Source organism: Arachis hypogaea, chromosome 10 (genome assembly GCF_003086295.3).
Source record: "Arachis hypogaea cultivar Tifrunner chromosome 10, arahy.Tifrunner.gnm2.J5K5, whole genome shotgun sequence".
NCBI classification, from domain to species: domain Eukaryota; kingdom Viridiplantae; phylum Streptophyta; class Magnoliopsida; order Fabales; family Fabaceae; genus Arachis; species Arachis hypogaea.
The window spans coordinates 69,612,677-69,634,859 of record NC_092045.1 but is presented as its reverse complement, the minus strand read 5'-3'; the positions used below and the strand labels follow the sequence as shown (position 1 = coordinate 69,634,859).

At 38.2% G+C, this 22,183-nt stretch overlaps 1 non-coding gene across 1 annotated transcript; it reads left to right on the top strand.

The window, feature by feature from the left end:
* Positions 1-12,172: 12,172 nt before the first annotated feature.
* LOC112718531 (small nucleolar RNA R71) lies at positions 12,173-12,280 on the top strand. Its single transcript, XR_003160867.1, has one exon. It is a non-coding gene; the product is annotated as a small nucleolar RNA R71 (small nucleolar RNA).
* The last annotated feature ends 9,903 nt before the right edge of the window (positions 12,281-22,183 follow it).

Sequence of the window (22,183 nt, the reverse complement as noted above, 5' to 3'; positions counted from 1 at the left end):
ATGGCGTTTCCTCAGCTCTGTGCAAAATTCAACATCCACGACAGAAACACATAACAAAACAAGGGAGTCCAGCCAATCGGACATCCCCTCAGGAACTCTGGAAGACATCTCTACAATGTTATTGCGAGAAGACATGAGGCCAACTAATCCTACAAGGAAGAAAAAAAGATAGGGGTTACTACAAACATCTCAGACAAAGGGAGAAAACAACTCGGTCAATACTTCTCAAACGAGGAAACAACGAAAAGGAAAACCCCAAGACTCAAACCAAAGTCCTGGGGCATCCTTTGGAGGCAGTAACAAAGCAAGGTTTCAAGAAATATTCTACAGCTTGCATCCCAACATTTCTCAAAAAGAATTCAAAAACAACAAACGCTTTTCATCAAAGGAAAACACAGCAAATCATCACAAGCCTACCAAGCAAAAAGCATTCTCAAACATCAAACACGCCAAGCAGAGACCATTAAAGATGCAACCTTTTTTAAGAGCAGATAAAAGCAACCTTCAAATAAACGAGGAACAGAGACGGACAAGCAGTATCAAGAATAGAAACAACAAAAACATGCAAAACCCTAAAGGCACCCCGCAAAAGCAAAAAGGATCATGCAGAAGATAGAGAAACTCTCAGAAAGCACATTTTAACAAATCTAGGGCTCAAGGAAAATAGAAAGATCCAAACTTTTTCAAAAAGAGAGGATCAAAACCAAAACCTCATCACAAAACTAAAATCAAAGAGAAAGCATGAAAGGGGACTAACCTGGAGACGGAAGAAACTTCGAAAATGGGCAGAAACGAAAGTTGCCTAGGAAACCGCCGAGCGACACCACTAACGCCAGGAAGCAGAAGCGCAAGCGAAAGACAGAGAGCGAAGAGAGAAGAGGAAAAAGTTACGAAGAGGTTACAAGGAAAATAAAAGGAGAGAAACCGTTTTCTGGGTTTTTCAAAATCAAAAGTAAAGAGCCCAGGGGAAACGGGGCAATTAATGTTCAAATTAAAGAAGGCATTAAACCCTCGCACGTTCCCAAAAAAGCGCCGATAGAAAAGCGCGCACTTTTTAGAGGAAACGTTCTACATTCAAAAGCTGCTACAAAGGAATCGACAAAATGCTCGAGTTCAGCTTCACCAAAAAAGGACCGAAGTCAAGGACTCGACCTCAAAAAGAAGACCGAGCTCAAGCTGGGGCACTGTTCATACCCTGGGTCGACCTGTCCGACCCGGGATGTTTGACAGACAAAGCGACCGACCTCTTCAGGTCAGGACAACCCAACCTCTTCCCAAAGAGCTCGGTCAAGTCCCCAGAAAGCCCAAAGAAGGGCCCAGATAGAGGAACACGCCCCAAATTCTAAGGCGGCCCAAGCCTACAGAGAGAAGGGCGGTTCCCTTAAAGATAAAGATGACCTCACTTAGAGATAAGATAAAGATAAGATAAGATAACTAACTTATCTTATCCACAGAAGGCCACATCTCACTATTATAAATACACTGGAGCGCCCAGGTATAACTCATACTCTGATTCTACTCAATACCTGCTTAATACCCTTGCTAACTTAAGCATCGGAGTCCCTTGCAGGTACCCCCACCCTCCGGGGATGAAGGATCAGTAGCACTTTCAGTTCCACAAGTCGGACACACCAGCTCCGGCGGCTATATACCTGCCAGACGCATCGGCTCTGACCAACACAAAAGATCTCGACCGAGATCGATCTATAGTTTCAGGTGACCCTCGGAACAACTACCAAATTAGATAAAGATTGAAAGCTTTCTAGTAAAATCAAGAGAAAAGATAGAAGAAGAAGAATGAAAACTAATATTGATCCATCAAATTGTAGCAGAGCTCCCTAACCCAATGAAATGGGTTTAGTTGTTCATAGCCCTGGAAAATGAAGACAAAGATGGAGAATACAACATGAAAGTAAAACTAGAAGTTGCAGAGAAAGTAAAATACAGAGAGTAGTTCTATGCCCAAGGCTCCTAAAGTTTCCAACCCCAAAACTAATTCAAAGCTACTCCTATATATACTACTCTTTTGATCTTCTAGTTGGCTCTTCAAATCTTGGGTGTGGGCCTCTGAATCTTGAGTTTGAAGCAGGTATCCTCTTTATTGGGCTTAGCTTTGCTTGCAGAGAGAAAATGTGAAGTAGGCAGGGACTTTGGCTCAGGACGTTAGTGGTGTCAACGTTAAGTGAAAGTGTGGGTTCGAGAACGTTAGTGACAATCACCTTTTTCACTAACGTTCCTAACCCAAATATGATCACGTTGACTTCAATGTTAGTGGCACTAAAGTGACCACTAACGTTGCCTCTTGGTCCTTCGCATATGTTATTGGGACTTACCTTTCCCAATAACGTGGTGAGTCACCCCTTCTCCTTACGTTAGAGTCCACGTTATCTAGGTTAACGTGGCTTCTAACGTAGCAATGCCAATTCTTCGAGAACATTAGTGACACTTACCTTTGTCACTAACGTTCCAAACTTCCCCGGTTAGAGTCCACGTTAACTAAGTGAACGTGGCTTCTAACGTAGTCATGCTGGCCATCTCCAACGTTAGTGACAAAGGTGAGTGTCACTAACGTTGGCTCATCATCTCTTTATCCACGTTAGCTTCCACGTTAACAAAGTTAACGTGAAAGTTAACGTTGCTCATGGTGGCTCTTGGTGGTTCACCCCAACGTTAGTGACAAAGGTAAGTGTCACTAACGTTGGAGATCAATTGCTCTCTCCATGTTAGCTTCCACATTAACTAAGTTAACGTGGGAGTTAACGTGGCTCATGGAGGCTTGGCCAACGTTAGTGACAAAGGTGAATGTCACTAACGTTGGCTTCTCTTTTATACCTTTAACGTTAGAGTCCATGTTAACTAAGTTAACGTGGCAACTAACGTGGCCAATTATGAGCTTGGTCCAATGTTAGTGACAAAGGAGAGTGTCACTAACGTTGGCCTTGTTGTCTTCTTCCACGTTAGAGTTCACGTTAACTTAGTTAACGTGACTCTGAACGTGGGCTGTGATGGCTTCGAGGGCGTTATTGGCGATTACCTTTCTTACTAACTTTGCAAGCTAGGTCCCATTCCACGTTAGAGGTCACGTTAGTTGAACTAACGTGAATGCTAACGTGGTTGTTTTTTGCTTCCTTTGTCCTGAAATCAAGCAGCAAAGTGCATCAAAGTTCTAATCCAAGTCATGAGACATGCATCATCCAATTTGTCATATAATTCATGCAAAATTCTCATGAAATCATGTAAAGTGCACAATGTATGCTTGAAACAATATGTAAGTGAATATCTACCCAAAACTAGCTTATTTCTGAAGAAAATGCATGAAACTACCCTAAAACAGTAAAGAAAGGTCAGTGAAACTGGCCAAAATGCCCTGGCATCAGTGATCAAGGTCCAGGCAAGGCCGAATGGCCAGCCCCCAAAGTCTAAGAACTAAATGTCCGAAGATACATACCAAGATGTGGTCAAAAGACTAGATAACTAGTACAATAGTAAAAAGTTCTATTTATACTAAACTAGCTACTAGGGTTTACAGAAATAAGGCTTAGTGCAGAAATCCACTTACGGGGCCCACTTTGGTGTGAGCTTGGGCTGAGCTTGAGCTTTACACCTTCAGAGGCTTCTCTTGGGATTAAACGCCAATTTGTAACGTGTTTTGGTGTTTAACTCTGGTTTGTGACGTGTTTCTGGCGTTTTACTCCAGAATACAGCATGGAACTGGTTTTGAATGCTAGTTTGCGTCGTCTAAGCTCGAACAAAGTATAGACCATTATATATTGATGGAAAGCCCTGAATGTCTACTTTCCAACGCAGTTAAGAGTGCGCCATTTGGAGTTCTGTAGCTATAGAAAATCCATTTCGAGTGTAGGGAGGTCAGAATCCAATAACATTTGTAATCCTTTTTCAGCCTGAATCAGATTTTTGCTCAGGTCCCTCAATTTTAGCCAAAAAATACCTGAAATCACAGAAAAACACACAAACTCATAGTAAAGTCCAGAAATGTGAATTTTGCATAAAAACTAATAAAAACATCCCTAAAAGTAGCTAGAAACTACTAAAAACTACCTAAAAACAATGCCAAAAAGCGTATAAATTATCCGCTCATCACAACACCAAACTTAAATTGTTGCTTGTCCCCAAGCAACTGAAAATCAAATAGGATAAAAAGAAGAGCATATACTATGAATCCCAAAATATCAATGAATATTAGTTCTAATTAGATGAGCGGGACTTGTAGCTTTTTGCTTCTGGCATCTCACTTTATCCTTTGAAGTTTAGAATGATTGGCATCCATAGGAACTCAGAGTTTAGATAGTGTTATTGATTCTCTTAGTTAAGTATATTAATTCTTGAACACAGCTACTTTTATGAGTCTTGGCCGTGGCCCTAAGCACTTTGTCTTCCAATATTACCACCGGATACATAAATGCCACAGACACATGACTGGGTGAACCTTTTCAGATTGTGACTCAACTTTGCTAAAGTCCCCAGTTAGAGGTGTCCAGAGCTCTTAAGCACACTCTTTTTGCTTTGGATCACGACTTTAACCACTCAGACTCAAGCTTTTCACTTGGACCTGCATGCCACAAGCACATGGTTAGGGACAACTTGATTTAGCCGCTTAGGCCTGAATTTATTTCCTTCGGCCCTCCTATCCATTGATGCTCAAAACCTTGGATCCTTTTTACCCTTGCCTTTTGGTTTTAAGGGCTATTGGCTTTTTCTGCTTGCTTTTTCTTTCTCTTTCTCTTTTTTTCACCACTTTTTTTTCAAGCTTTTGTTATTCACTGCTTTTTCTTGCTTCAAGAATTAATTTTATGATTTTTCAGATTATCAATAACATTTCTCTTTTTCATCATTCTTTCAAGAGCCAACAATTTTAACATTCATAAACATCAAGATAAAAAATATGCACTGTTCAAGCATTCATTCAGAAAACAAAAAGTATTGTCACCACATCAATATAATTAAACCAATTTTAGGGATGAATTCGAAACTCATGTACTTCTTGTTCTTTTATATTAAAAACATGTTTCATTTAAGAAAGGTGAAGGATTCCTGGAATTATTCATAGCCTTAAGACATACTTACTAAATACTAATGATCATGTAGTAAAGACACAAACATAGACAAACATGAAGCTCATAAATTGAAAAACAGAGAAATAAGAACAAGGAAGTTAAGGAATGAGTCCACCTTAGTGATGGTGGCACCTTCTCCTTAAAGGACCAATGGTGTTCTTGAGCTCATCTATGTCTTTTCCTTGCCTTTGTTGCTCCTCCCTCATAGCTCTTTGATCTTCTCTAATCTCATTGAGAATGATGGAGTGTTCTTGGTGGTCCACCCTTAATTGGTTTATGTCATGACTCAATCCTTCTAGAGAAGTGTTGAGTTGTTCTCAATAGTTGTTTGGAGGAAAGTGCATCCCTTGAGGCATCTCAGAGATTTCTTGATGATGAGCTTCCTCATGCGTCTCTTGAGATCCATGAATGGGCTCTCTTGTTTGCTCCATCCTTTTCTTGGTGATGGGCTTGTCCTCTTCAATGAGGATGTCTCATTCTATGACAACTCCAGCTGAGTAGCATAGATGGCAAATGAGATGAGGAAAAGCTAGCCTTGCCAAGGTGGAGGGCTTTTCGGCTATTTTGTAGAGTTCTAGAGAGATGACTTCATGAAGTTCTACTTTCTCTCCAATTATGATGCTATGGATCATGATGGCCCGATCCATAGTTACTTCGGGTCGGTTGCTAGTGGGGATTTTGGAGCGTTGGATGAACTCCAACCATCCTCTAGCCACAGGCTTAAGGTCCAGTCTTCTCAATTGAACCGACTTGCCTTTAGAGTCTCTTTTCCATTGAGCTCCTTCCACACATATGTCCATGAGGACTTGGTCCAACCTTTGATCAAAGTTGACCCTTCTAGTGTAGGGGCGTGCGTCTTCTTGCATCATAGGCAAGTTGAATGCCAACCTCACATTTTCTGAACTGAAATCTAAGCATTTTCCCCGAACCATTGTAAGATAATTCTTTGGATTCGGGTTCATACTTTGATCATGGTTCCTAGTGATCCATGCATTGGCATAGAACTCTTGAACCATTAAGATTCTGACTTGTTGAATGGGGTTGGTAAGACTTCCTAACCTCTTCTTTGGATCTCATGTCGGATCTTGATAAACCCCAAATTGACAGTTTATCTTGTATTGAATTTAGAGTATTTTGAAGACCTTTTCTCACATTTACCCAATGAATTAGCATGGTTTTGTATATTCTCCTTTAATTGTGCTTAAGAGTGAAAACATGCTTTTTAGGACTTAAAATAGCTAAATCTAATTCTCCTTGATTCCATTAGATGCCTTGATATGTTTGTTAAGTGATTTAAGGTTTATGAGGCAAAGATTGGATCAAGGGAATGAAGAAAGAAAGCATGAAAAGTTGGAGAACTCATGAAGAAATGAAAGAACCAGAAGCTGTCAAGCCGACCTCTTCGCACTTAAACGATCATAACTTGAGCTACAGAGGTCCAAATGATGCGGTTCTAGTTGGGTTAGAAAGCTAACATCTGGGGCTTCGAAACGATATAAGATTTGCTATGGTTGAACTGCACATGGTGACGCGTACGTGCATAGTACGCGCACGCGTCGTTGCTGCCACCTGGTTCACTTAAAGCAAAACGTGGCCAGCGATTTTAGAAGCGTTGTGGGCTCAATCCAACTCATTTCTGATGCTATTTAAGCCAAGGATTGAAGGGGGAATGAACATACTCTCAAACTTTTAACCATTAGTCATAGTTTAGTTTTAGAAGTAGTTTCTAGAGAGAAAAGCTCTCACTTCTCTCTAGGATTAGGATTAGGATTAGGTTTAATTCTTAGATCTAGATTTTAATTCATCTTCTTCTACTTCTATCTTCTCAATTCCATGTTGTTACATTCATTCTTCTTCCATTCTTTTATTGTAATTTCCTTTATGTTGTTCTTATATTTTGTTGTAGATCTACTATTGTTCCTTCCATTTTCTTTCAATTCAATAAGCGGTAATTCATAATAATTGTTCTTCTTTTCTTTTCTATTGTTGATCTCTTGCCTTTGTAGTTAGATCTCTCTTTAATTCTTGTAATTTATGTTGTTTACTTTTATTTCCTTTTATGTGTTTGTTGAAATGCCTCTTCTAGATATAGTATAGATTTTGTTCCTCTTGGCCTAGGTAGAGTAATTAGTGACACTTGAGTTATCTAATTCCTTTGTTGATTGGTAATTGGAGAGATTGCTAATTGGTTTGGAGTGCACTAAAGCTAGTCTTTCCTTGGGAGTTGGCTAGGACTTGTGGCTCAAGTCAATTCATCCACTTGACTTTCCTTTATTTAGTAAGGGTTAACTAAGTGGTAGCAATGAACAATTCTCATCACAACTGAGAAGGATAACTAGGATAGGACTTCTAATTTTCATACCTTGCTAAGAGCCTTTTATAGTTGTTAGTTTATTTTCATTGCCATTTACTTTTCATGCTTCTTATCCAAAACCCCAAACACATTTCTAACCAATAACAAGGCACTTTATTGTAATTCCTAGGGAGAACGACCCGAGGTTTGAATACTTCAGTTTATAAAATTAGGGGTTTGTTACTTGTGACAAACAATCTTTTGTATGAAAGGATTTTTGATTGGTTTGGAAACTATACTTGCAACGAGAATTCATTTGTGAAATTCTATACCGTCAAAAATCCAATCATCAGATCTCCCGATACTCATTTTTCTTGAGCATGAAAGGGACCTCAGGGATCACCTTCTTCTTGGCTACAACTTTATAGAAGTGGTCTTGATGGGCTTTTGAGATGAATCTCTCCATCTCCCATGACTCGGAGGTGGAAGCTTTTGTCTTTCCTTTTCTCTTTCTAGAGGTTTCTCCGGCCTTAGGTGCCCTAAATGGTTATGGAAAAATAAAAAAGCTATACTTTTACCACACCAAACTTAGAATGTTGCTCGTCCTCGAGCAAAAGAAGAAAGAATAGATGAAGAAGAAGAAGATATGGAGGAGAGGGAGAGAGATGTGTATTCGGCCAAGGGAGATAAGAGAGGGTAGTGATGTGATAAACCCCATTTGTAAGGTTTATCTTGCATTGATTTTTGGGGATTTTATCACCTTTTATCCATATTTATTCAATGAAATAGCATGGTTTTGTATATTCTCCTTTAATTGTGCTTAAGAGTGAAAACATGCTTTTTAGGTCTTAAAATAGCTAAATGTATTATACCTTGATTCCATTAGATGCCTTGATATGTTTATTAAGTAATTTCAGATTTAGGAGGCAAAGATTGGATCAAGGGAATGAAAGAAAAGCATGTAGAAATGGAGAACTCATGAAGAAATGAAGGAATCGCAAAAGTTGTCAAGCCGACCTCTTCGCGCTTAATTGACCATAACTTGAGCTACAGAGATCCAAATGATGCGATTTTAGTTGCGTTAGAAAGCTAATATCTAGGGCTTCGAAACAATATAAGATTTGCCATAGTTACATCGTGCATAGGGGCACGCACGTGCATAGTACGTGGACGCGCCGATGGTGGCACATGATCCACTTAATGCAACTTCTGGCCAGCGATTTTAGAAGCCTTGTGGGACCAATCCAACTCATTTCTGATGCTGTTTAAGCCAAGGATTAAAGGGGAATTAACATACTTTTGATCATTAGTTTAGTTTAGCTTAGTTTAATAGTTAGAGTTAGTTTTAGAGTGAAGCTCTCACTTCTCTCTAGGATTAGGAATTAGGGTTAGATTAGAATCTCATACTTCTAAGTTTAATTCAAGTCTCCTTCTACTTCTACCTTCAATTGGTGATTGCTACACTTTGGTTCTTCTTTCTATCCCTATTCTCTTGTTGTAATTTCTCTAATTTTGTTTCTAGGTTTTGTAATTGAGATACTCTTGTTCTCTTTGTTTTCTTTTAATAATGCAATTTGAGGTAATTCATGATAATTGTGATTTTCTTGATTGTTGTTGTTGATTCTTTGCATTCAATTGTAGTTAGAATTCATTCTTGTTGTGATTTACTATACTTTCCTTTTGTGCCTTCCAAGTGTTTGATGAAATGCTTGGAAGGATGTTAGAGTAGAATTTTGTGTTTTGGCTTGAGAAGGTAACTTAGGATTTCTTGAATTACTAATGTCCAAGTGATTGATAGTTGATAGCCATTGACTCTAGCCTTCATTAATCCAATTAGTGGAAAGCTAGGATTTATGGACTTGGATTGTTATAACTCACTTGACTTTCCTTTGCTATTTGACTAAATGATGACTAAGTGGGATTAATCCTTGCAACTACCATACTTGTGGCTAGTGATAATGATGAAGACCCTTAACAACCAAACCTTGCCAAGACCATTTTGTTAATAAAATTTCATTACCATTTACTATTCATGTTTCTCATTCAAAACCCAAAAATAAATAAATCCATAACCAATAACAAGAACACTATCCTGCAAGTCCTTTGAGAGACGACCCGAGGTTTAAATGCTTCGGTTTATAGATTTTAGGGGTTTGTACTTGTGACAAACAAATTTTTGTATGAAAGGATTATTGCTTGGTTTAGAAACTATACTTTACAACGAGATTTCATTAGTGAAATTCTAAACCGTCAAAAAGTCTAATCATCATGATGTGGGAAAATGAAGAAGGATAGAGGGGTTTATATAGTGGAGGGAGAGGGGTTAGGGTTCGGTTATTTAGGGTGGGTTTGGATGGGAAAGAGATTTTGAATTTGAAGGTAGATGGGGTTTATGGGGAAGAGTGGATGGATGTGAGTGGTGAAGAGATGATGGGGAAGAGTGATTGAGGTGATTGGTGAATGATGTTTGGGGAAGAGTGTTATGAAAAGGTGTGAGAGAGGGAGAAGGTAGGTGGGGATCCTGTGGGGTCCACAGATCCTGAGGTGATCCTGTAAGGTCCACAGATCCTGAGGTGTCAAGAATTTCTCATCCCTGCACCCTTTAGGCGTGTAAAATTCCCTTTGTATGCAATCCTGGCGTTTAATGCCAGACTGTAGCATGTTTCTGGCGTTAAACACCACCTCCATGCTTGTTTTGGGCGTTCAACGCCAATCTGCAGCATGTTTCTGGCGTTGAACGCCACTTTCATGCTTGTTTCTGGCGTTTAACTCCAGATCTCCTCATGGTGTAATCCTGGCATTTAAACACCAGACTGCTACTTGTTTCTGGCATTCAACGCCAGCTTCATGCTCTGTTCTGGTGTTAAACACCAGCCAGATGCTCCTTATTGGCGTTTAAACGCCAATAAGCTCTTCTTCCAGGATGTGCTATTTCTTCTGCTATTTTTTATTCTATTTTTAATTTTTGTAATTGTTTTATGACTCAACATGATCATAAACCTAACAAAACATAAAAGAACGATAGAAATATAGATAAATAAAAATTGGGTTGCCTCCCAATAAGCGCTTCTCTAATGTCAATAGCTTGACAGTGAGCTCTCATGGAGCTTCACAGATGTTCTGAGCATGATGAGGGCCTCCCAACACCAAACTTAGAGTTTGAATGTGGGGGCTTCTCAATACCAAACCTAAAGTTTGGTTGTGGGCTCCCAACACCAAACTTAGAATTTGATTGTGGGGGCTCTGTTTGACTCTGTATTGAGAGAAGCTTATCATCCCTCTTTTCCATGTTTACAAAAGGATAACCTTGAGCCTTAAACACAAGGTAGTCCCCATTCAATTGAAGGACTAGTTCTCCTCTGTTAACATCACTCACAGCTTTTGCTGTGGCTAGAAAGGGTCTTCTAAGGATGATACATTCATCATCATCCTTCCTAGTGTCTAAGATTATGAAATCAGCAGGGATGTAAAGGCCTTTAACCTTCACTAACATGTCCTCTACCAATCCATAAGCTTGTTTTATTGACTTGTCTGCCATCTCTAATAAGATTCTTACAGCTTATACCTCAAAGATCCCTAGTTTCTCCATTACAGAGAGTGGCAGAAGATTTATACCTGACCCCAGGTCACATAGAGCCTTCTCAAAGGTCATGGTGCCTATGGTACATGATATTAAGAATTTATCAGGATATTGTTTCTTTTGAGGTAGAGTTTGCTGAACCCATGCATCTACTTCACTAATGAGCAAGGGAGGTTCACCTTCCCAAGTCTCATTACCAAACAACTTGGCATTCAGCTTCATGATGGCTTCTAGATATTGAGCAACTTGCTCTTTAGTTACATCTTCATCCTCTTCAGAGGAAGAATAGTTCTCAGAGCTCATGAATGGTAAAAGGAGGTTCAATAGAATCTCTATGGTCTCTAGGTGAGCCTCAGATTCCTTAGGTTCTTCAGTTTGGAACTCCTTTTTGTTCAGAGGACATCCCAGGAGGTCTTCCACATTAGGATTCACGTCCTTCTCTTCCTCTTTGTATTCGGCCATTTTGATTATATCAATGGCCTTGCACTCTCTTTTTGGATTCTCTTCTGTATTGCTTGGGAGAGTACTAGGAGGAGTTTCAATGATTTTCTTACTTAGCTGACCCACTTGTGCCTCTAAATTTCTAATTGAGGACCTTGTTTCATTCATGAAACTTATAGTGGCCTTAGATAGATCAGAGACTATGTTTGCTAAGTTAGAGGGGCTCTGCTCAGAATTCTTTGTTTGTTGCTGAGAAGATGATGGAAAAGGCTTGCTATTGCTAAGCCTGTTTCTTCCACCATTATTAAAGCCTTGTTGAGGCTTTTGTTGATCCTTCCATAAGAAATTTGGATGATTTCTCCATGAGAAATTATAGGTGTTCCCATAGGGTTCACCCATATAATTCACCTCTGCTATTGCAGGGTTCTCAGGATCATAAGCTTCTTCTTCAAAAGATGCCTCTTTAGTACTGTTGGATGCATTTTGCCATCCATTTAGACTCTGAGAAATCATGTTAACATGCTGAGTCAACATTTTGTTCTGAGCCAATATGACATTCAGAGCATCAATTTCAAGAACTCGCTTCCTCTGAGGCGTCCCATTATTCACAGGATTTCTCTCAGAGGTGTACATGAATTGGTTATTTGCAACCTTGTCAATGAGTTCTTGAGCTTCTTCAGGCGTTTTCTTTAGGTGAATAGATCCACCTGCAGAATGGTCCAGTGACATCTTAGAGAATTCAGATAGACCATCATAGAATATATCCAAAATGGTCCACTCTGAAAGCATTTCAGAAGGACACTTTTTGGTAAACTGCTTATATCTTTCCCAAACTTCATAGAGGGATTCACCATCTTTTTGCTTGAAGGTCTGAATATCCACTCTAAGCTTGCTCAACTTTTGAGGAGGAAAGAACTTAGCCAAGAAGGCCGTGACCAGCTTATCCCAAGAGTCCAGGCTATCTTTAGGTTGTGAGTCCAACCATGTTCTAGCTTTGTCTCTTACAGCAAAAGGGAAAAGCATGAGTCTGTAGACTTAAGGATCTACTCCATTAGTCTTAAAAGTATTACAGATCTACAAGAACTTAGTTAAAAACTGATAGGGATCTTCTGATGGAAGTCCATGGAACATGCAGTTCTGTTGCATTAGAGCAACTAGTTGAGGCTTCAGCTCAAAATTGTTTGCTCCAATGGCAGGGCTTGAGATGCTTCTTCCATAAAAATTGCAAGTACGTGTAGTATAATCACCAAGCATCCTCCTTGCGCCTCCACCATTGTTATTGGGTTCAGCCATGTCTCTTTCTTTTTCGAGATTCTCTGTAAGGTTTTCTCTGGATTGTTGTGCTTTAGCTTCTCTTAGCTTCTTCTTCAGAGTCCTTTCAGGTTCAGGATCTAATTCAACAAGAATGTCCTTGTCCTTGCTCCTGATCATATGAAAAAGAAGAGAACAGAAAAGAAGAGGAATCCTCTATGTCACAGTATAGAGATTCCTTTATGTTAGTAGAAGAAAAGAAGAATAAGAATGAAGAAGATAAAAATTTGAACACAGAAGAGAAGATAGGGTTCGAATTTTAAGATGAAGAGAAGAGTTTTAGTAATTAAATAAATAAATAGAAGAAGATGAGAAAGAGAGAAATTCGAAAATTGTTTTTGAAAATAGTTAGTGATTTTCGAAAATTGAGAGAAGAAATACAATTAAAATTAAAATTTGAAACAATTAGTTAATTAAAAGAATTTTGAAAAAGAGTGAGGAATTTTTGAAAATTAGAGAGAAAAAAGTAGTTAGGTGGTTTTGAAAAAGCTAAGAAACAAACAAAAAGTTAATTAGTTAGTTGAAAAAGATTTGAAAATCAATTTTGAAAAGATAAGAAGTTAGAAAAGATTTTTGAAATTGATTTTGAAAAAGATATAATTTGAAAAAAAATTTTGAAAAAAATTTTATTTTTAAAATTAAAATTAATTACTTGACTAACAAAAACTAAAAGATATGACTCTAGAATTTAAAGATTGAACCTTTCTTAACAAGAAAGTAACAAACTTCAAATTTTTGAATCAATCACATTAATTGTTAGTAAAGTTTTCAAAAATTATGAAATAAAGATAAGAAAAAGATTTTGAAAATAAATTTTAAAAATTTTCGAAAAATAATAAGAAAAATGAAAAAGATTTGATTTTTGAAAAAGATTTTGAAAAGATAAGATTTTTAAAAATGAAATCTTGACTTGACTAACAAGAAACAACTTATTTTAAAAATTTTTGATTAAGTCAACCCAAAGATTTCAAAAATTATGAGTAAAACAGGAAAAAGATATTTTTTGATTTTTTTGAATTTTTAATGATGAGAGAGAAAAACACAAATATGACTCACAACATGAAAATTATGAATCAAAACACATGATGCATGCAAGAACACTATGAATGTCAAGATGAACACCAAGAACATTATGAAGATCAAGATGAACATCAAGACTTATTTTTGAAAATTTTCAAGAAAAGAAAAACATGCAAGGCACCAAACTTAGAAAATTTTCATGTTTAGACACTATGAATGCAAAAATGCATATGAAAAACAACAAAAGACACAAAACAAGAAAATTTAAAGATCAAACAAGAAGACTTGTCAAGAACAACTTGAAGATCATGAAGAACACATGCATGAATTTTCGAAAAATGCAAAAGTTTTTAAAACATGCAATTGACACCAAACTTAAAAATTGACACTAGACTCAAACAAGAAACACAAAATATTTTTGGTTTTTTATGATTTTATTAATTTTTTTGGTTTTTTTCGAAAATTAATTTTTTTGAAAAACGAAAACAAATAAAAAATTTTTGAAAGATTTTTGAAAACTTTTTGAAAAGAAAATTACCTAATCTGAGCAACAAGATGAACCGTCAGTTGTCCAAACTCGAACAATCCCCGGCAACGGCGCCAAAAACTTGGTGCACGAAATTGTGATCATCAACAATGGCGCCAATAGACTTGGAGCTCTCAAACGTGAACCACACTTTGTCACAACTTCGCACAACTAACCAGCAAGTGCACTGGGTCGTCCAAGTAATACCTTACGTGAATAAGGGTTGATCCCACGAAGATTGTTGGTATGAAGCAAGCTATGGTCATCTTGTAAATCTCAGTCAGGAGGATTCAAATGGTTGTAATGGTTTTCAAAAATAAAGATAAATAAAGCATAAAATAAAGATAGAGATACTTATGTAATTCATTGGTAGGAATTTCAGATAAATGTATGGAGATGCTGTGTTCCTTCTGAATCTCTGCTTTCCTACTGCTTTCATCCAATCATTCTTACTCCTTTCTATGGCAAGCTGTATGTTGGGTTTCACCATTGTCAATGGCTACCTCCCGTCCTCTCAGTGAAAATGGTCCAAATGCTCTATCACCACACGGCTAATCATCTGTCGGTTCTCAATCATGTCAGAATAGAATCCAGTGATTCTATTGCGTCTGTCACTACGTCCAACACTCGCGAGTTTGAAGCTCGTCACAGTCATTCAATCCTTGAATCCTACTTGGAATACCACAGACAAGGTTTAGACTTTCCAGATTCTCAAGAATGCTACCAATGGATTCTAGATTATACCACGAAGATTCTGATTAAGGAATCCAAGAGATACACGCTCGATCTACGGTAAAACGAAAGTGGTTGCCAGTCAGGCGTTCATAGGTGAGAATGATGATGAGTGTCACGGATCATCACATTCATCATTTTGAAGTGTAGCAAATATCTTAGAATAAGAATAAGCTGAATTGAACAGAAAATAGTAGTAATTGCATTAATACTCGAGGTACAGCAGAGTTCCACATCTTAATATATGGTGTGTAGAAACTCCACCGTTGAAAATACATAAGTGATCAAGGTCCAAGCATGGCCGAATGGCCAGCCCCTAAAGTCTAAGAACTAAACGTCCGAAGATAGATACCAAGATGTGGTCAAAAGACTAGATAACTAGTACAATAGTAAAAAGTTCTATTCATACTAAACTAGTTACTAGGGTTTACAGAAATAAGCTTAGTGCAGAAATCCACTTTTGGGGCCCACTTTGGTGTGTGCTTAGGCTGAGCTTGAGCTTTACACGTGCAAAGGCTTCTCTTGGGGTTAAACGCCAATTTGTAACGTGTTTTTGGCGTTTAACTCTGGTTTGTGACGTGTTTCTGGCGTTTTACTCCAGAATGCAGCATGGAACTGGCATTGAACGCCAGTTTGTGTCGTCTAACCTCGAACAAAGTATGAACCATTATATATTGCTGGAAAGCCATAGATGTCTAATCTCTAACGCAATTGAGAGCGTGCCATTTGGAGTTCTGTAGCTCTGGAAAATCTATTCCGAGTGCAGGGAGGTCAGAATCCAACAGCATCTGTAGTCCTATTTCAGCTTGAATCAGATTTTTGATCAGGTCCCTCAATTTCAGCCAGAAAATACCTAAAATCACAAAAAAACACACAAACTCATAGTAAAGTCTAGAAATATGAATTTTGCATAAAAACTAATAAAAAAATCCCTAAAAGTAGCTAGATCCTACTAAAAACTACCTAAAATCAATGCCAAAAAGCGTATAAATTATCCGCTCATCAATCCTCTCAGGCGGTTGTAGTCTTGTCGCAGCTGATGAATCTCCTGTCACTGAAATTCCTGAGCATCCCACATCTTATCAAGGGTGGTGCAGAGGTGTGCCCAACGGCTATCCTGTACCGCTTTCATCTTCTCCACAAACGCGGTGTGCTGCTGCCAACGACTGTCGTTCGCGACTGTCTTATGCTCGATGGAGGTGGTGAGCTGCTGCCAATATTCCTGAGGAGGGTCATGCTGTCCCTGCAGCGGTGGCTGATCCTGTTGGGCTTCCTCCTCAACTTGCTCTTCCAAGCGGACTCTGTGCTGTTCTCTGTGGGTCTCCATTCTCTTCTTTGTGATTGTTTTTTCAACAGAGATGGGGACATCATTCTCCATCTTTACCCCTGCTGCTTCACACAGGCGCTAAATCAGATGTGGGAATCCGATACTAGCTCTCTTATAGGGGCTGAAGGCAATCTGGTATATCTGCTCTGGAATAATATCCTCCACCTCTACCACTTCTCCCTGTATGATGCTGTAAATCATGACAGCCCGGTCCACAGTGCATTCGGACCGGTTGCTAGTAGGCATGATGGACCTTCGGACGAAATCCAACCATCCTTTAGCTAAAGGTTTTAGATCAGGACTGATGTGTTTGAAATCAGATTCCAACACAAAACTCACCGGCAAGTGTACCGGGTCCCATCAAGAAGTAATAACTCACAAGAGTGAGGTCGATCCCATAGAGATTGATGGATCAAGCAACTTTAGTGGGTGATTAGTTTAGTCAAGCTAACTTTGGTGATTTGGGTGAAGAGTGACCAACAGAATGTAAATGAAAATAAATTTAAAGTTGCAGAAAGTAAATGAGCAGATTCTTAAAGAATAAGAAATGTAAATTGACAGAATCTTAAATGACAAGAAATGTAAATTGCATTAAATATAAAAGGGGACTGGGTGTTGGAAATTAAAGGAAGCAATAGATAAGAACTCAGAACACTTACAGAAAGATTTAAATTACTAGAAAGTAAATTCAAGGTAAATGGAACAGAAGATTTAAATTCAGGCTCAATGTAAACTGAAGTGTATAATTGTAGAAAAGTAAAAGTAGCAGAAGAGGAAATCAGCAAGAAAACTTAGATCAATTTTGAAATCTCAAGAGAAATTAACAATTTTAATGAAATAGTAAAAATAGAAAGAAAGCCAAAAGCTCACTTGCTCTCTCGATCAAAACAGGAAGGAAATTACAGAGGAAGGAGAATGAAACAGAAAGGAAAAGAAAACCCAGATATGATTTCCACTTCTCAAGTTCACAAAGGAAAATTTAAACAAAGAGTTCTATATCCTACTCCTAATGCTCTCTAGCAGAGCCAGCCTTCTTTCTAAAATAGAACAGATGCCTTTTTATAGGCTTTTACAAAATTAAAATGAAATTGAAATTAAAAATAAATTACAATTAAAATGAAATTCTTAATCTATTTATTTTTTGTGCCTTTGAGTCATGTCAATGGGCTTTGCTTGCTTTGGGGCTTCAATGAAATGGGTTGATTTGGATTTTGGCCCTGGATAGGTGAGTCAGGGTTGCTTGGTGAGGCTCTAGTGGAGCGCTCCGTTGGGTAAATAAACGTAGTGTTCACTCCTTGTGCATGCTTCCCTTGCTTGGCCTCTCCCAGCGTTCACATTTTGAACGCCACACTCCTTTAATGAGCGCTGGCCCTTTGGTGCGTGCTTCACGTGGGTGGCCTTCCTTGTGCCAAGCCTTTTGGTCATAGCGCTCAGTTGAGTAATGCAATGTAGCGCTACTTTTATGCCTTGGTTTACCTCTTCGAACCTTAGCTGTTTCACTTTTGGAGTGCCGCTGATGAGCGGATAATTTATACGCTTTTTGGCACTCTTTTTAGTATGTTTTTAGTACATTTTAGTTAGTTTTTAGTATGTTTTTATTAGTTTTTATTTAAAATTCACTTTTCTGGGCTTTACTAAGAGTTTGTGTGTTTTTCTGTGATTTCAGGTAATTTTTGGCTGAAATTGAGGGACCTGAGAAAAAATCTGATTCAGAGGCTGAAAAGGATTGCAGATGTTGTTGGATTCTGACCTCCCTGCACTCAAAGTAAATTTTCTGGAGCTATAGAAGCCCAATTGGCGCGCTCTCAATTGCGTTGGAAAGTAGACATCCTGGGCCTTCCAGCAATATATAATAGTTCATACTTTGCCCGAGATTTGATGGCCCAAACTGGCGTTCCAAATCAGCTTTAGAATTCCCAGCGTTTAACGCCGGAACTGGCACAAAAATTGGAGTTAAACGCCCAAACTGGCATCAAAACTGGCGTTTAACTCCAGAAAAGGTCTCTACACATGAAAGCTTCAATGCTCAGCCCAAGCACACACCAAGTGGACCCCAGAAGTGGACTTTTATGTCATTTACTCATTTCTGTATACCCTAGGTTACTAGTTCACTATTAATAGGACCTTTTGATATTGTATCTCTACCTCATGACACTTTACACGTTTCATATTGTACCTTCTACGGCATGAGTCTCTAAACCCCATGGTTGGGGGTGAGGAGCTCTGCTGTGTCTTCATGGATTAATGCAATTACTACTGTTTTTCATTCAAACACGCTTGTTTCCATTATAAGATATCACTTACTCCTCAACTTGATGAATGTGATGATCCGTGACACTCATCATCATTCTTACCTATGAACGTGTGCCTGACAACCACCTCCGTTCTACTTTAGATTGAGTGGATATCTCTTGGATTCTTTTGCCAGAATCTTCGTGGTATAAGCTAGAACATATTGGCGGCCATTCTTGAGGATCCGGAAGGTCTAAACCTTGTCTGTGGTATTCTGAGTAGGATTCAGGGATTGAATGACTGTGATGAGCTTCAAACTCGCGATTGTGGGGCGTCAGTGACAAACGCAAAAGAATCACTGGATTCTATTCCGACATGATCGAGAATCGACAGATGAATAGCCGTGCTGTGACAGAGCGCGTTGAACATTTTCACTGAGAGGATGGGAGGTAGCCATTGACAACGGTGAAACCCTACATACAGCTTGCCATGGAAGGAGCCTTGCGTGCTTAAAGAAGAAGACAATAGGAAAGCAGAGATTCAGAAGATAGAGCATCTCCAAAACCTCAGCCTGTTCTCCATTACTGCAAAACAAGTATTTATTTCATGTTCTTTTACTCATCACAATTAAACCTGAGAATTATTGATATCCTGACTAAGAGTTACAAGATAACCATAGCTTGCTTCAAGCCGACAATCTCCGTGGGATCGACCCTTACTCACGTAAGGTATTACTTGGACGACCCAGTGCACTTGCTGGTTAGTTGTGCGGAATTGCAAAAGTGTGATTGCAATTTCGTGCACCAAGTTTTTGGCGCCGTTGCCGGGGATTGTTCGAGTTTGGACAACTGACGATTTATCTTGTTGCTTAGATTAGGAATATTTTATTTTTGTTGGTTTAGAGTCTTTTATTTGAGTTTAGTTTCATATTTTAAGTTTGGTGTCTTCTTTGTGTTTTCTTTTAAATTTTCGAAAATTTGTGTTTGATTTTCTAAAAGTTTTAAGTTTGGTGTCTTTTGTGCTTTTATTCACTTAAAAAAATAAAAAAAATTGTTCTTGGTGTTCATCTTGACATTCAAAGTTTTCTTGTTTGTTCTCTTTGTTTTGATCTAAAATTTCTAAGTTTAGTGTCTTTTTGTTGTTTTTCTCTTTCCTCATTAAAATTTAAAAATCAAAAAAATATCCTTTCCTTATTTTATTCATAATTTTCGAAATTTTGCATTAAATTAGTCAAAGATTTTCAAAATCATATCTTTTTTTAGTCAAGTCAAAATTCTAATTTCAAAAATTGATCTTTTCAAATCTTTTTCAAAAATCAAATCTTTTTAATTTCTTCAATCATATCTTTTCAATCATTTTTTTATTTGTAATCATATCTTCTCAATCATATCTTTTTCAAAATAATTTTCAATCATATCTTTTTAATTGCTAATTCCAAAATCTTTTTAATTGATTAATTAATTTAGTTTTCAATTTGCTTTGATTTTATTTTCTTTTAGTTTTCAAAATTTTATTTTATTTTCTTTTCCATTTATTTTATTTTATTATTTTCGGTCATTTTTAAATAAATAAAAAAAATTTTACTTCACCTGTGAATTCATATCATTTCCCTTTCTCCATCATGGACCTAAGTGGAATTGAGCAGTCCAGAAGGACTTTGGGGTCATATGCTAACCCCATTACAGCTGCATATGGGAGTAGCATCTGTATACCTCCCATTAAAGCAAACAGCTTTGAGCTAAATCCTCAACTCATTATCATGGTGCAGCAAAATTGCCAGTATTCCGGTCTTTCACAGGAAGAACCTACTGAGTTTCTGGCACAGTTTTTACAAATTGCTGACACAGTACGTGATAAAGAGGTGGATCAGGATGTCTACAGATTATTACTGTTTCCATTTGCTGTAAAAGATCAAGCTAAGAAGTGGTTGAATAACCAACCCACAGCAAGCATAAAAGCATGGAGACAGTTATCAGACAAATTCCTGAATCAATTTTACCCTCCAAGAAGGATGACATAGCTAAGGCTGGACATCCAAGGCTTTAAACAAGAGGATAATGAATCCCTTTATAATGCCTGGGAGAGGTATAGAGGTATGCTAATGAAATGCCCTTCTGAAATGTTTTCAGAGTGGGTACAGTTAGACATCTTCTACTATGGGCTTACAGAAAAAGCTCAGATGTCTTTAGACCACTCAGCTGGTGGATCTATACACATGAGGAAAACGATTGAAGAGGCTCAAGAACTCATAGATACTGTTGCTAGAAATCAACATTTGTACTCTAGCAATGAGTCCTCTACAAAAGAAGAAGCTATGGCAGTAGCCACTGATCCTAATCCTCAAGAACAAATTGTTGAGCTTAATCAGCAATTACACCTGATGACAAAATAATTAGCAGAATTTAAAGAGATGCTCGAAGAAACTAAAATTGCTAACAAGAACATAGAATCACAGTTGAATCAGACAAAACAGCAGTTATCTAAACAGATAACAGAAGAATGCCAAGAAGTTCAACTGAGGAGTGGAAAGACATTGAATAACACTGCTCAAAGTGGCAAAAAGCCAAGAAAGGAACAACTGACAGAGGATAACCAGACCACTGTCCAAAATTCCTCTGAGGACAGTAAGAGCCCAGAGAGGAACACTCCTGGCGTTCAAACGCCAGAAAGGGGGAAAAGTTATCGTTAAACGCCCATTCCTCACCCAATCCTGGCGTTCAAACGCCAATGAGGAATCAGACACCTGAGAGTGCTTATAGTAACCCCTCTAAAAAGGCTTCTTCAACCACCTCTGTAGGGAATAAACCTACAGCAACTAAGGTTGAAGAATATAAAGCCAAGATGCCTTATCCTCAGAAACTCTGCCAAGCGGAACAAGATAAACAATTTGTCCGCTTTGTAGACTATCTAAGGACTCTTGAAATAAAGATTCTGTTTGTAGAGGCACTTGAGCAAATACCTTCTTATGCTAAGTTCATGAAAGCGATCTTAAGTCATAAGAAGGATTGGAGAGAAACTGAAAAAGTGTTTCTCACTGAAGAATGTAGTGCAGTCATTCTGAAAAGCATACCAAAGAAGCTTAAAGACCCTGGAAGCCTTATGATACCATGCACATTAGAGGGTACTTGTACCAAGAAAGCTCTATGTGATCTTGGGGAAAGAATTAACCTAATACCTGCATCCACTATCAGAAAGCTTGGCTTGACTGAAGAAGTCAAACCAACCCGAATATGCCTCCAACTTGTTGATGGCTCCATTAAATATCCATCAGGCATAATTGAGGACACGATTGTCAAGGTTGGGCCATTTGCCTTTCCCACTGACTTTGTAGTGCTGGAAATGGAGGAGCACAAGAGTGCAACTCTCATTCTAGGAAGACCTTTCCTAGCAACTAGACGAACCCTCATTGACGTCCAAAAAGGGGAATTAACCCTGAGAGTCAATGAGGATGAGTTCAAGTTGAATGTTGTCAAAGATATGCAGCATCCATATACATCAAATGACTGCATGAGCACTGATATTATTGACTCTTTGGTGGAGGAGGTCAATATGACTGAAAGTCTCGAATAAGAGCTAGAGGACATCTTTAAAGATGTTCAGCCTGATCTGGAAGAACTAAAGGAAATAAAAGAAATTCTGAAAATTC